Here is a 12,817-nt window from a genome sequence, read left to right on the forward strand (position 1 = left end):
CGCGTGATGCGAATGAAGCTTCATACTGGATACTTGTCTTTTAATTTTGTCGAATATTACTTATTTGACAGTAATTGTGACAGTAATTGACGGAGACCGAGATTAGCCCCCCTGGGTTAATGGCAAGGATAAAGTTGTGTGCGCAAAGGGAGCTCGGTATGGGTGATTTAGCGCGCGCTACGGTTCGGCACCACGGGGTGGCAAGCAACTGGTGTCTTCTAATGCGGTAGTAGTTACGGGGGTAAAGTCAAATAATCATTTCTTCCACAGGTAAAATTTTTACACTTGAAAACGTCATTTTTTTAAGCTACTGCTCGTTCACTACGCTGGCCTCCCTGAGAAGAACGAGCAAGCAATAGGGATTGCTCTTTTCAAGTAAACTTAAATGCTATGGAATACACTTTGAATCATAATTGTGTGGAATCTAGACTATTGTTGTCTTTCCATACTTGTTTATCTAAAACATAATCTTCAATTTTGTAATATGACTTTTCAATTAAAATACTTTTAATGTAAGTTTTAAACTTAGGAAATGGTAAACTTAATATATGCTCCGGAATCTTATTGTAAAAGTGTATACAGTTCCCCATAAAAGAATCGTTTACCTGAGTTAAACGAAATCGTGGTACCATGAGTTTGGACTTAGTTCTAAGGTTAATATTATGAATATCTTCTTTCTTAATGAAATTATGTATATTTTTACGGGCATATAAAATATTTGAGTAAATGTACTGCGATGCCACAGTCATGATACCCGAGAACCTAAACGGTACACAGAACGAATCGCTCGTTTTTGCAACACAAATATGGTTTGCATATCTGCCGCTTTAGCCCACATGAGAATCCCGTAGGACATTATACCATGGAAGTAACTAAAATAAACTAATCTAGCAGTAGCAACATCGGTAAGCTCACGTATTCTACGGACTGCGTATGCAGCAGAGCTTAATATGCTAGCTAAGGAAGGTATATGTGGAAACAATTGAAGCTTACTATCTAAGGTCACTTCCAAAAATACAGCTTTATTAACAAAGTCTAACTTTTCTCCATTTATTTCTATGATTGGACTAGTCGATTTTACATTACGTTATTCAAATTTAACACACTTTGTCTTCTTGGCATTGAGCAATAAATTGTTCACATTAAACCAATAAACTACCTTTTAAAGGGTATGGTTAATATCATAGTTAATGTGATGTCTGTCTGTTTTAAATATCAAGGATGTGTCGTCAGCAAAGAGTCGACACAGCTCATAATGCAAATATGGGGAATCTATATTACTGCGGAGAATTTTCCACATAACCACGAGTTGGTGTTTCATTCCTAACCTCCAGCGATTTCTTTCCGGTTGATATACAAAATTTGCCTTTCACGAGGTTTAAAACTATAGTGAAACAAAAACTTTATACTAAAGCTTATTTATTATACAACTTCTGCGTACTTGGATAACAAAAATCCGTGGTAGTAACCCGTTTAGCTCATGGAGGTAGTCTCGGTCTCTGGTGTTTCAAATAAAAAGAAAAAATATATTGTAAATGTTGAATGTATACAAATGTTATTTACAAAGAGCAACCCCTAGAGTTTCTTGCTCAGGGGAATCTGCCTTACGAATGAGCGGTAGAGTTTAACCATTATAACGATTTTAAGTGTACTAAAGATTATTTTGAATTTGAATTTGCAATTATATTCTAGGTAATATTATTTTTCTTAACGTTGTAATATAATTTTTTAAGCTTTTAATCACTCCTGCAAAGTTGCAGTATTTCTTTTACACGTTTATTCGGTGGTGCCGTTGAATTTTGACCAGCCCTCGTCGTGGATCAATATTCAAGTTTACGGTGTCGGAAAACAGTATAGTGAATGATACGAAATTGAAATTTTGAAACACAGATTTCTTAGCAAACTAAAAAGAACTTTTTAATTGACACGTTCACAATTATGATAATTTTAAAATACCTACTTCTTATTATTGGTGAGTTTAAATTTTATCAACTATAAAAAATATAACCCTTAGTTTGAATAATACTTTTATACAACGCACTGTTAATAAAATAGTGTATTAATTCAAAAAGTGTACTTTCTCAGAATCGATGAAAAACGAAGTACACACTTCCCGCAAAAAAAATATTAAAATTTATGTATATGTTATTCTTTATTATAGACACAAACAATTTCACAAATATATTTAAAAATAAAATGGAAAAAATAATTTCATATTTTTGAATATGGATAATTTTTGCCAGAACTAGCTCACATACAGTGTCTCATTTTGAGTTAAGTAGATATCTCTTGATTGTTTCTTACAATATTCTAATAAATTTCACATATTTTGAGTTACAACACTATTGTACTAACAGTGCGACATGTTACATTTAACATGTACAGTTACTAGGCTTCGACTATTTACAGCCTTTGGAGTCGAAACCCTTGGCCCGTGGGGTCCCAGTGCCCTTCATCTATATAAAATTTTATCCAAAAAATTAATTGACTGTTTACGAAACCCAAGGGCCGGAAGCTACCTTGCCCAACGCATTAGCATAGCAATAGAAAGGAGGAACGCTGTCAGCATCTTGGGCACCGTGTCGCGGGGACCCAATTTTATTCCTATAATTTAAAAATCCTAGTTTTACTTTTTAGTATATAAGTTTTTATTGTCTTTTTTACCGTACCTATATATTATCAAAATAAAAATAGTTACACTACCTTACAGTGTAACATTTAGAAAATAAACAATCTCAGTAGAAAGTACTAAAAAACCGACCTCAAAAGTCATTCATCCCCTAGTTTGCCACCCTTAGAGGTCGAACATTTTCGTGACCACTACCGAGGTACTCTCTTTCCTACAAAAAATAATTATCAAAATCGGTTCACAAACGCCGGAGTTATCACGTACATACAAAAAAAAAACATTAATTCGAATTGAAAACCTTCTCTTTTTGAAGTCCGTTAATAAATATAAGATCAATGTTCATTGAACATTGCAAACATAAACTAAAACTTAAAACACATAATTAATAACTCACCCTTTTTTGGGTACGTATTTAAATGTTGAAGAAATATGAACTAAATTAGCCATTATCAGCATACTCCTCCAAATGTCAATAACGAACACACTGCGTTAAAGCAAGATGCAGGTCAGCCCAGCATTTTCGTACACCTGATGGCAAGCTACACGCCTGTCCATAACAGTTTCAGTGTCACTCAAGAGCTTTAAATTCCCCGTACCTGCTCAGAAGCACGCGTGCTGGCCTTCGTAGTCACCGTTTCACTAGCCGCATTCCATCGCTTACTAAAAGGTTCGGTGGCTCCTCTGCCGCACGGTTGACAAATGGAACTCCCTTCCGGCACATGTCTTCCCTCCCTCTTATGATACGGGGTCCTTCAAACGAGGCGTGAAGAGGCATATTGTAGGCAGGCAGGGTGGAGGTGGCTAGTGCAGTGAGGGTTTCATCGCTGCACTAGGTTCCTTCGCGTTTGGATACCACTTTCCACTTAACATCAGGTGGAGTGGAGATCAGGAGAGATTGCAAAGATCTGAGGGGCACTGCCACTGCGGCCGTCACCCTGAGACATAAGTTGACAAGTCCCATGTGCCTGTAATTTCACCAGCACCCTTACCCTTCAAAACCGGAACTAACATTACTACTTGGCGGTAGACATAGCTAAGGAGCTGTACTACTTGAAACAACATCTGCAGTGAACTAAATGACAGCAGCACACGTACCTCCCGCTTCTATTAAACTTCTATTATTAGTCTAGCAAATGGAAAGCTGAGTCTCTGTTTACCTACATGCTGACCTCCTTCGTCCCTCCTCCTGATCCTCGTCACTGGTTACTTTTAAAATTTTGCTTCATTCTCGAATTCCATTTCCCTTCACTATTCCTACGTTGATTCGATTCGTCGTCACTCCTATCAAAATTGTGAAAACGAGAAAATGTGCCGATAAATTAATTCACTATTTATTTATTTATTAGATGTACAAAACAGTTTACATTCACTCCTTAACCAAAGCTTAAACATTACTACTAGTTCTACTCTTGAATGTAAACCTAAACATGTACATACAGCATGACCAATCATGAGTAAACAATTTTGTTTGAAATATAAATTGTTTGTAAATTAATAAAAAATACTTAGGCACAAATAAAACTGTAACCTTAAATAAAATTGAATTACTATGACTATAACCATGAAAGAGAGAAACCGTGGTGGTTGTGGATTCGATTGCGAAATCTTTTAACATTACCATCAAATATATCCATTCCTAAATCATCGCCATAGTCAGCCATAAGCCACTATTAAAATAATATAGACATAGCTCTCGTCACCCTGAGACAAGGTGACAAGTCCCATGTGCCTGTACTTTCACCAGTATCCTTACTCTTCCAAACCGGAACACAGCTGGCATTGCTGCTTGGTGGCAGAAATAGATAAGATGGCAGTACTTCCCTGGACGAACTCTTTCTTATGGAGCTGTACTGCTATTAAAAACATCATCAAAGCACCCAGGCTATCACTGCGCTTTATTTTCAGCGTACTTGAGTGTAACTCTATCAATCCCCGAGGACAACAGCCGACGAAAATTCACAAATTATGGATACCAAAAACGCAACTCGAAATCTGCTCAGGCTAAGAAAAACGTGGACGTCTGGTTTTTGCAAGTAAATAGAGAGTTTTTTATTATAATCTTGGAAATAAAGTAGGTAGGAACTCCAATGATTTTGCTACGTACTTGACGTATCAACAAAGTTAATTTTGTCTTCATGTATCGCTAGTTAAAAAGTCTTCCCAGCCCCAAAACTGCCATTGGTTGGCAGGAATAAGGCAGCTGGGGGGGCTCACCGTTGCTTGACTTTGTTGGTAGTACCCAGTGTGGCTTCATTAGTCGAAATGTCTCGCTCGATTATTCAATGTCCACAGTACCAACCCTTTTTTGGTACCTGTAGAATGGGCAATTAGAATATCTCAACAATTTAATAAAAAAATATTACATACAGTATTATTACATACTTATACAGTTAACGCGTAAGTCGCGCTGTTGCAGCATTTTAAAGAACATTCGTGTCTAAAATTGATAATACCGAGATCAATTCTGGGTTTAAAATTTGCTTATAATGGTTATTCCCTACTTAACGCTTCAGTGCCATACCAGCATCATCTGTCCTCAAAATAGTGTAAAAACCGACTTCATGTCAAAAAATGTTGTACAGTTTTTACACCGTGTCTGTAGAAGTGTCCACCCGTACCTTGGTAGGTACGGGAGTTGTGTTTTGTGATAAAAATTTTCTGATAGATTAAAAAAAAGATGGCGCGAAAGCCAACCAACCAGACATCGAGCACCTGATCGCTTTAAAAATTTTCGATTAATTAAGCAATTTTAGATCCTTTTTTTTATCATCAAACATTTCGTAACTATCTTATACAATAAATTTACAGACTGGTCACGTTATACATAACCGACATTATGTCACACAACTTTGAGGCTGTTTTAATTTTAGTTTCACCTCACTAGCTCGGAACGGCTTTCTTTCTCATTAGAAATCTGCGCGCTAAAGCATTTTTTCCACGCTAGCGTGGAAAAGCTTTTTGAAATTCGAACTTGACGTTGTACTGTGATGTGCCTAAGTTTTTTTTTCGATGAAAAAAAGGACACGTTCAACTACGCGATTTGTCGTACATTTATCCTTATTATTGAAAATGAATGAAAAAATGAAAAACTAGCTACAGTGAGGTGAAAAGTTGTGTGTTTCGCTCGGTAGCAAAGTTGTTTTGTGTCTCGTGGCTTGAAACCCTCGCTACGCTCAGGATTCATGGGGTCGTATTCTAGAACTCTATTCAATGCTCAAGTCAGGATTACACTGGCAACACAAGCACTGGAAATACGACCCTAATGGCAGGGACTTGAGTATGATTTCGAGTGCTTTAAACCATACTCAAATCCTGACTTGAGCATTGAGTAGAGTTCTAGAATACGACCCTTAGATTCCTTCGCTTGCTCACGCTTCAATACAAGCACCCTCGTCAAACAACTTTGTAGCCTTGCATGAAAAATGACTATTGAGGCCTGGTGTACTGGTCTGAAGATGAGGCGTTAAATGGATGACAACCTTCAAACCGTATTTCGATGGGTCCGACGCTAAACCCAATAAGTGTGTGAATTTTTATGATAGGCTCAACTTACAATGGCGCAGAGTCGAAGCGTCGCGACGCGTCATGTTTTTTGCCTATAGATATTCGTCTCTATTTTCCCATCATTAAGGTACAAATTTGTGTTATGCAAATATGGAAACGGGCGACGACGCGCGTCGTCAAGCGTTGTAGTTAAAAAACGGGACAGTGTGAGTTGAGACTAATTTGAAGAAACATTTGAGAAAAATTTTGGAATGCAATAAACAGATATAGGAGTGTACAAATTCAAACAAGCGCCATTCGGTCAACCGCATACAGCAACATAGAGGCGAACCAAAAACAATATAATTTATCTTTTTTATTTTTAAAGTTTTAATTACTAAACCATATCTTTGAAAAGTACGCTATAATGTGTTAGATAAGAACACTTTTCATGAAAATTCACTCGCTTATTGGTTTCTGTCTCGGATCCCTCGATTTTGAATATACTTGTGAACGGTAATTTGGAACAAGTCAAAGGTTATTAAAGTTGACGGACTAATGCACATATCATTAAGTTAAAAAAGTGCTTCATTTTTTGATAAAATAATTTATTTTTTGTGTTGTGAAAATGATAAATTTGAAAAATACGCTGCTAGAATTTCAATTACAAATTAATTTAATTTATTGTCGCCCTAAAGGGAAAACCTCGCGTACGCGTTTTCACGTAGTACATTTTTATTGATTTTTGTTGAAGAAAAACTTATGAATTTTTTGCTTTAACATATTCTTAAAGTAATATAGTATCTGAGAAAGGTACAATTTAACTATAAAATGAAAATGCTAACTATAGGATTTTTCTACAAGAACTTTGTTTTGTAAATGAAAATAAAACGATAACTATAGATGACAATGATTAAAATTTTCATTGTATTAAAAAAATTAAGGTATGTCAATTATGAATGAAAAATGATATCTGATAAATGTCCACCAAGACCACAGTTACAAATATTATTGCGTTTGCTACATTTTACACCACATTTTTATCTTCGTCTTGAAAAATTACATAGAAATCACATATACGAGGCATTCACTCTGTGACGACGTTATGTGCTTTAGTCGGTAGATGTATTAATTGAAAAGATTGACGCTGGTTTTTGACTTAGGTATGTGTTTTAATCCGCCGATTCTAGTTGACGAGAAGGACGTCGTCCGTTGTTGAATATTCGCGTGAATACTTGCCCAAGCAGGGGGTCTACTCTCGATTTCCGTCCGAAACAATTACTGCCAAATAAGCAATACTTGACCAAATGAAAAGACGCGTGATGCGAATGAAGCTTCATACTTGAAACTTGTCTTTTAATTTTGTGGAATATTACTTATTTGACAGTAATTGTTTCGGACGGATGTTGGACGTAGATCAAGAATAGACCCCCAGGTACCAAAACACGGTTATTTCATCGAAAGAAGCGAGACGCTAAGGCAGTTTTATTATGAGGATTGTCCACCAAACGCGCACCGTACGGGTGCGTACAGATCTGTCGAATGCGCTGTGCGCTCGCCGCAGGCACGCTGCACCCGTGCATTAATAAGAGTCGACACTTCCTCAGCTCGAAGCCAATTTTTCCAGTACTGAATCGGTTCTATTGCGCGAATAGAGAGAGATATTTTTTTACAAACAAAGTTAAAACCTTTTGAAAAATATATGTCGTATACTATACATACATGTACGTTCTATTTAGTTTTGCTGATATAAAAAGAAAAACATTTTTATATGTAAAGTAATTATGATTTTTGATAACAACATGCTACGGTTACAGCTCTCTAGCGAGTACCCGGCTTAAGTCAGATTTGTACACACCCTAAAAACGATTTTTTTATGACGTCAAGTACAAGTGTTGTCAAGCGGAACGACTGAGTTGTGCGCGTGGTGGTAAGCAACACGCCTATCTAGAACAGTTGTAATGCAGCCATAAACGTAAATCCGAGAGTCACTAGCAATGTGCCCGTCACCCATAAACAGAGGTGACCCGCACCCTTATGCCTGCGTAATCAGCAGCTTCGTTGCCCTCCCTCTTGCCATTACTGTTCTGCCGTGAGCATTAGGCGGCAGAATTTTCCCAAGTGTTTAAAATGACCGTGAATAACTGCTCTTAATTACCTAAACCACTATACTATAGGCGTGTCGCTTACCTATTTTTTCATATCATAAAAAAAATTCAAGGCAATGGGGCATTTTTATAGACTTTAAAACTCTACCACATTATTTTAGCACTTGAGTTATGCTTAATGGTTAGTTAAGACTGCCCTCTTAATTCGGGATCGGAATTTACTTAGGAGTATAGCTTGCAGAGACCGACAATCGATGGGGAAGGAAGTTTTTCGAGCAACCAGGAGGAGGGCGCAGTATACGACAGCGTATTTACCAGATCGAAAACTAGAACTATTTACTTTATAGGTAAAGAGTTTACACTTGAAATCGTCATATTGTCCCTTTCCTCACTAGCTGTCGTATCCGAAATTATTTGTCGTAATTTGGTAAGCTTATGATCATAATGAACTTTCAAAAGTGAAGATTCTTCTTTTTACCGAAGTGCAAACGACGCGAGCGAAACTTTCTGGACATCCACTCAAAATTACTCGGCAGTTCTTCAACCTAAACGCATGAAATTTGAAAAAACACATTGGATATATAACTAGATATAGTAACTATTTTTTCAGATCTCAAAAGAGTATGTTTGTTTTTTTTTCAAACAAGCCAACGTTTACTGGTCCCTTTTGGTCACACCTGTGATGGTAAAGTCTTCAAAAGTACATTACAACATTGAATGTTCTTAGGTAAATTAAAAATAAAATAGCGAAAAGGCATTTTTTAACTTTTTTTACATATCTGGTTGTAAAATCCCAAGTCGTTATCATTTATTTGTTTTGTTTGCTGCAGTAGTTACTATTTGGCATCAAGTAACCAGAAATAGAGACGAAATGTCAGTTAATTTGTTTGAAAACTATTCTGCCAAATCATTACGGTAACTGTGCTTCGATTGGCCAGCCCGAATTCGAAACAATTGACGGGTGTCGTCAATGGTTTCACTTCAAATCGACCAGTTTAACTTTAGCTTTGCTATAATGGACGAAAACAATGCAGAATATTTTTGGAATATAACGGTTTCCCATTTTTGTGTCCCATGAACTCAAGCGTGTCCCGTGAACATTTTCCCGGGATTGTTTTAGTCATATCACTCTCTCAATTCCGATCACTGGTTATAACCATACTATAACAACTTTGACATGACCTACATCTTAATATATAGATAAAGTATGTAAATCATTGACGTAATGTAAACGGACGTAATGTAAAGTCGATAATGCATTAAAAAAATAACAAATGTCATTTGTAACAACTCAGTCAGGAAAGGGATGATATGTTTTTTACATCTATGTAGTGTAGTAAAAAGTTAGACACTCAGTTATAGTTTAAAATGTTACACATTGAAATAGTACTTTTGATTAAATGATATTCATTTATTGTTTTGTGAATTTATTCCACTAATTTGTTACAATTAGAAATAGAAGGATCGAACATAAAGAAAAAAATCCTACGAAATGTCAGGAAAATATGCGAATTTACAACAATTTGGCGGAACAACATTAACATAACAAGTTGGTACACCAATTGAAGTACGTTCGTACGTAAATTAAGTCAACAGTTGGACTAGAGCGACATAAGCGTGTGATCTTGCGAGAATAGCAGTATCTTGCGCTATGTCGCTCTCGCGCAAGTAGCGTCCTGTCGCCCTACAGAGCTCACCAATTTCTTTTGATGAGATCTTTGTTTTTTGGTTTTATCGGTTCTGCCAAACCTGTGAGAAATAGATAGATAGAGAGATAACTAGTTTATTTGCTGAATCACGGTCATCGAGTATATACCCAGACATATTTGTTTAAAAACCATTCCGCCAAATCATTACGTTGACAACTGCACTCTCTTTTTTGACGTGTGTCGTCAATTGACGTGTGTCTTTTAAACCTTTTTTATTTTTTGTTAATCCGGGGGTATCTGCTTACAGAAACCCCGGCCCCGCGGGGCCAGAGCCGGGGTTATGTGGGACTGGACTGAACCCTGAAGGGAACATCCCGACCCGTACTACGGGTTACGGGTACGGGGATACGGGTACGCTATTACACTCGTCCGCGCCCCCACCAGCGGCTGGCCGCGCCCTGCGCAGCCCCTCGCCGAGAAGGGAGACACATCGGTCCCCCGACTCCGAATGTGAGACTCGCCGAACACCAGACGAGCCTTCCATCCTGGACCCCTATATGCTGGCCAATGAACTCCCCCGAGTCCGCTGCCCCTGGGCAACGAACTCCCCCGAGTCCGCTGCCCCTGGGCAACGAACTCCCCCGTGTCCGCTACCCAGGGGCCATGGGGGGCCAGGACAGTGAAGTTCAGTGGCTGCTCCCCCAGCCCCCGCGACGAATCCGCGCATCCGCGCGGACTCTCCGAGGAGAGTCCCTTGGAGCGCCCATCATGGGCTTACCGCCCAAGTTCGGCCGCGGAGGATAGGACGAGCGACAACGACACACCGACACGTCTATTTCCCCGCGGCCCCGCCGTCACTACATCATCGTAAACGGCGCGGTCCCGCTGGCCAGACGAGCCCGCGCGGAACGCCCTCCTCCTCGAGCCAGCCTACCACCATCGGCCGGCCCCGTGGGTTTCTCTTAGCTTCACCGTATAATGAAACTTGCAAACCCAACTTAACCTAACCTAACCGAAGAACCTAACCGTGTCTTTGCGATAAACATTCAACATATCCTGAAAGAACAACTGTTTCGTTATAATTCGGTTTTCGGTGTAATGAAAATTCGAACAAACGTCATTTCGAACAAAAAAAATTTCGACTTTGTGATAGGTTACCGTCCCTATCTACTGACCCGAGATATAGGTAGTTCCTGTGCAGGCTTAGATATGAAATTAGGGGCCCTCTTAACTCTGACTACGAGAGGTGCAATAAATAAGAATTAGGGAGTTAGGGTCCCTAATTTGGGTAACTTTTGTATAAGTTTATAAGAGCGGTGACCTAACTTGACATGAAGTTGATACAGGTCCCTTGAAATCCGATAGTGTCCAATACATAGGGCCTTACTATAAGTTATAGTTATACTATTAAGATAGATAGATCCAATACATAGGGCCTTACTATAAGTTTCCGGAACTGGCCACTTACATAAACAATATTTAAAAAGTAATTACAACATTTGAAAATGGAACTCTTTGGCTGTAGAATATAGATTGTTTCATCTGACTGTCACTTGTTTTTACATTGTGGCGTCATTTTAGAAATTGGTTGTCTACATCACCATGGATTTAACTCGTGAAAATTTTCGTAGTATTGGTTTCTATGACTTTAAGTGTAATTTAATAGTTCAGTGGAGCTTCGCTCGGCTTCAAACTGCTTTTGGCGATGAAGCACCATGCAAGACGACTATCTATAGCTGGTTTGCAGAATTCAAACGCGGTCGTGTGAATCTCAGTGTCGAATTTCGTGATGGTCACCTGAAGAGGCTGTCGAAGAGTAGGTATAAAAAACATGTTTGTTTACAAAATTGTTTCATTCGTATGAAACAGTGCATTAACGCTAACGGAGAATATTTTGAGAAACACTAAATACATTTATAGTATTTTTTTCTTATTAATTCCGGAAACTTACAGTGCGCCACACGTACATGTTGTAAACAAGTTTCTTTCCTTACGTGACGGACGAAGGCGCCTGAGTTCTACACACACGCGTCTCAAGCTTGTATTAGTGTATCATAGCGCGGTTGAATGAAGCTTTGGTTCTCTTTGTTTCTTTATTCATAGTATTTGCACCTAACTTCACACGGTTATTCCCACAGACATATATCAAAATAGACTCCGCAAGTGTACGTACTTCGCGTGCTCAAAGCTGTGTAAGCTATAAACGCTTAGGGCTCTTACACGTCGTTGCGCCACGACGCGACGTTGTACCGTGTTTATGTGTAAGAACCCTTAGTAGCCGCTGCTACGTTTTAGAACGCAAAGAAAATGCGAAAAAATGCCTAATTGTGCTTTTAGACAATGCGACAACACCACAGGTGTGAGAAGATAAATAAACAGGGCCGTTTCCTTCCACAGTTGTGTAATTTTGTAATCAAGATATGCATAATTTAATAAAAAATACCAATTATTTTCCTTTTGAATGAATTTCGAGAAAACAAATGCGCAAACTGCAAACGAGTGTATAACGTGTGATTCCTAATACATTGCGGCTTTTACTTGGTGCGGTACACTTGTGTTCCTTTTTTAGTAGGCCATGAATATTGAACGAGCGCTACTTTCGTATAATGCATTCAGTTTTGTGGTAGGTCCGCTTGGTAATGTTTTTGGTCAAATTTTACGATTAGTGATGTTCCCTTGACACAGTTCTCGACTCTGATCGATTTAGGAAACAAAGGGTGATAATTTTTAAGACCTTAGAAAATGTTATATGTTTATTGTTGCAACTTTTTTTTTCCAAAACACCTGTTAATAAAGGACTTAGTTATCTTATTTTGGTACCAAAATATACTATTATTTGTGTATATATTATTATTTTAAATTTTTATATATTAGTATTTTACTGCTTCTTATAATCAATGAATAAGTACTTGAAAAATCATTATTTTAAATACGTGCTGCGTCCGCGA

The 12,817-nt window shown here is 38.1% G+C and overlaps 1 long non-coding RNA gene across 1 annotated transcript; it reads left to right on the forward strand.

Moving 5' to 3' along the window:
• The first annotated feature begins 1,791 nt into the window (after positions 1-1,791).
• On the forward strand, positions 1,792-9,155 carry LOC113226737. The gene is made up of 3 exons (XR_003310138.1): positions 1,792-1,972; positions 4,535-4,662; positions 8,455-9,155. It is a non-coding gene; the product is annotated as an uncharacterized LOC113226737 (long non-coding RNA).
• The last annotated feature ends 3,662 nt before the right edge of the window (positions 9,156-12,817 follow it).

The sequence above is a fragment of the Hyposmocoma kahamanoa genome, unplaced genomic scaffold (genome assembly GCF_003589595.1).
Source record: "Hyposmocoma kahamanoa isolate Upper Pololo Valley unplaced genomic scaffold, ASM358959v1 198, whole genome shotgun sequence".
NCBI classification, from domain to species: Eukaryota; Metazoa; Arthropoda; class Insecta; order Lepidoptera; family Cosmopterigidae; genus Hyposmocoma; species Hyposmocoma kahamanoa.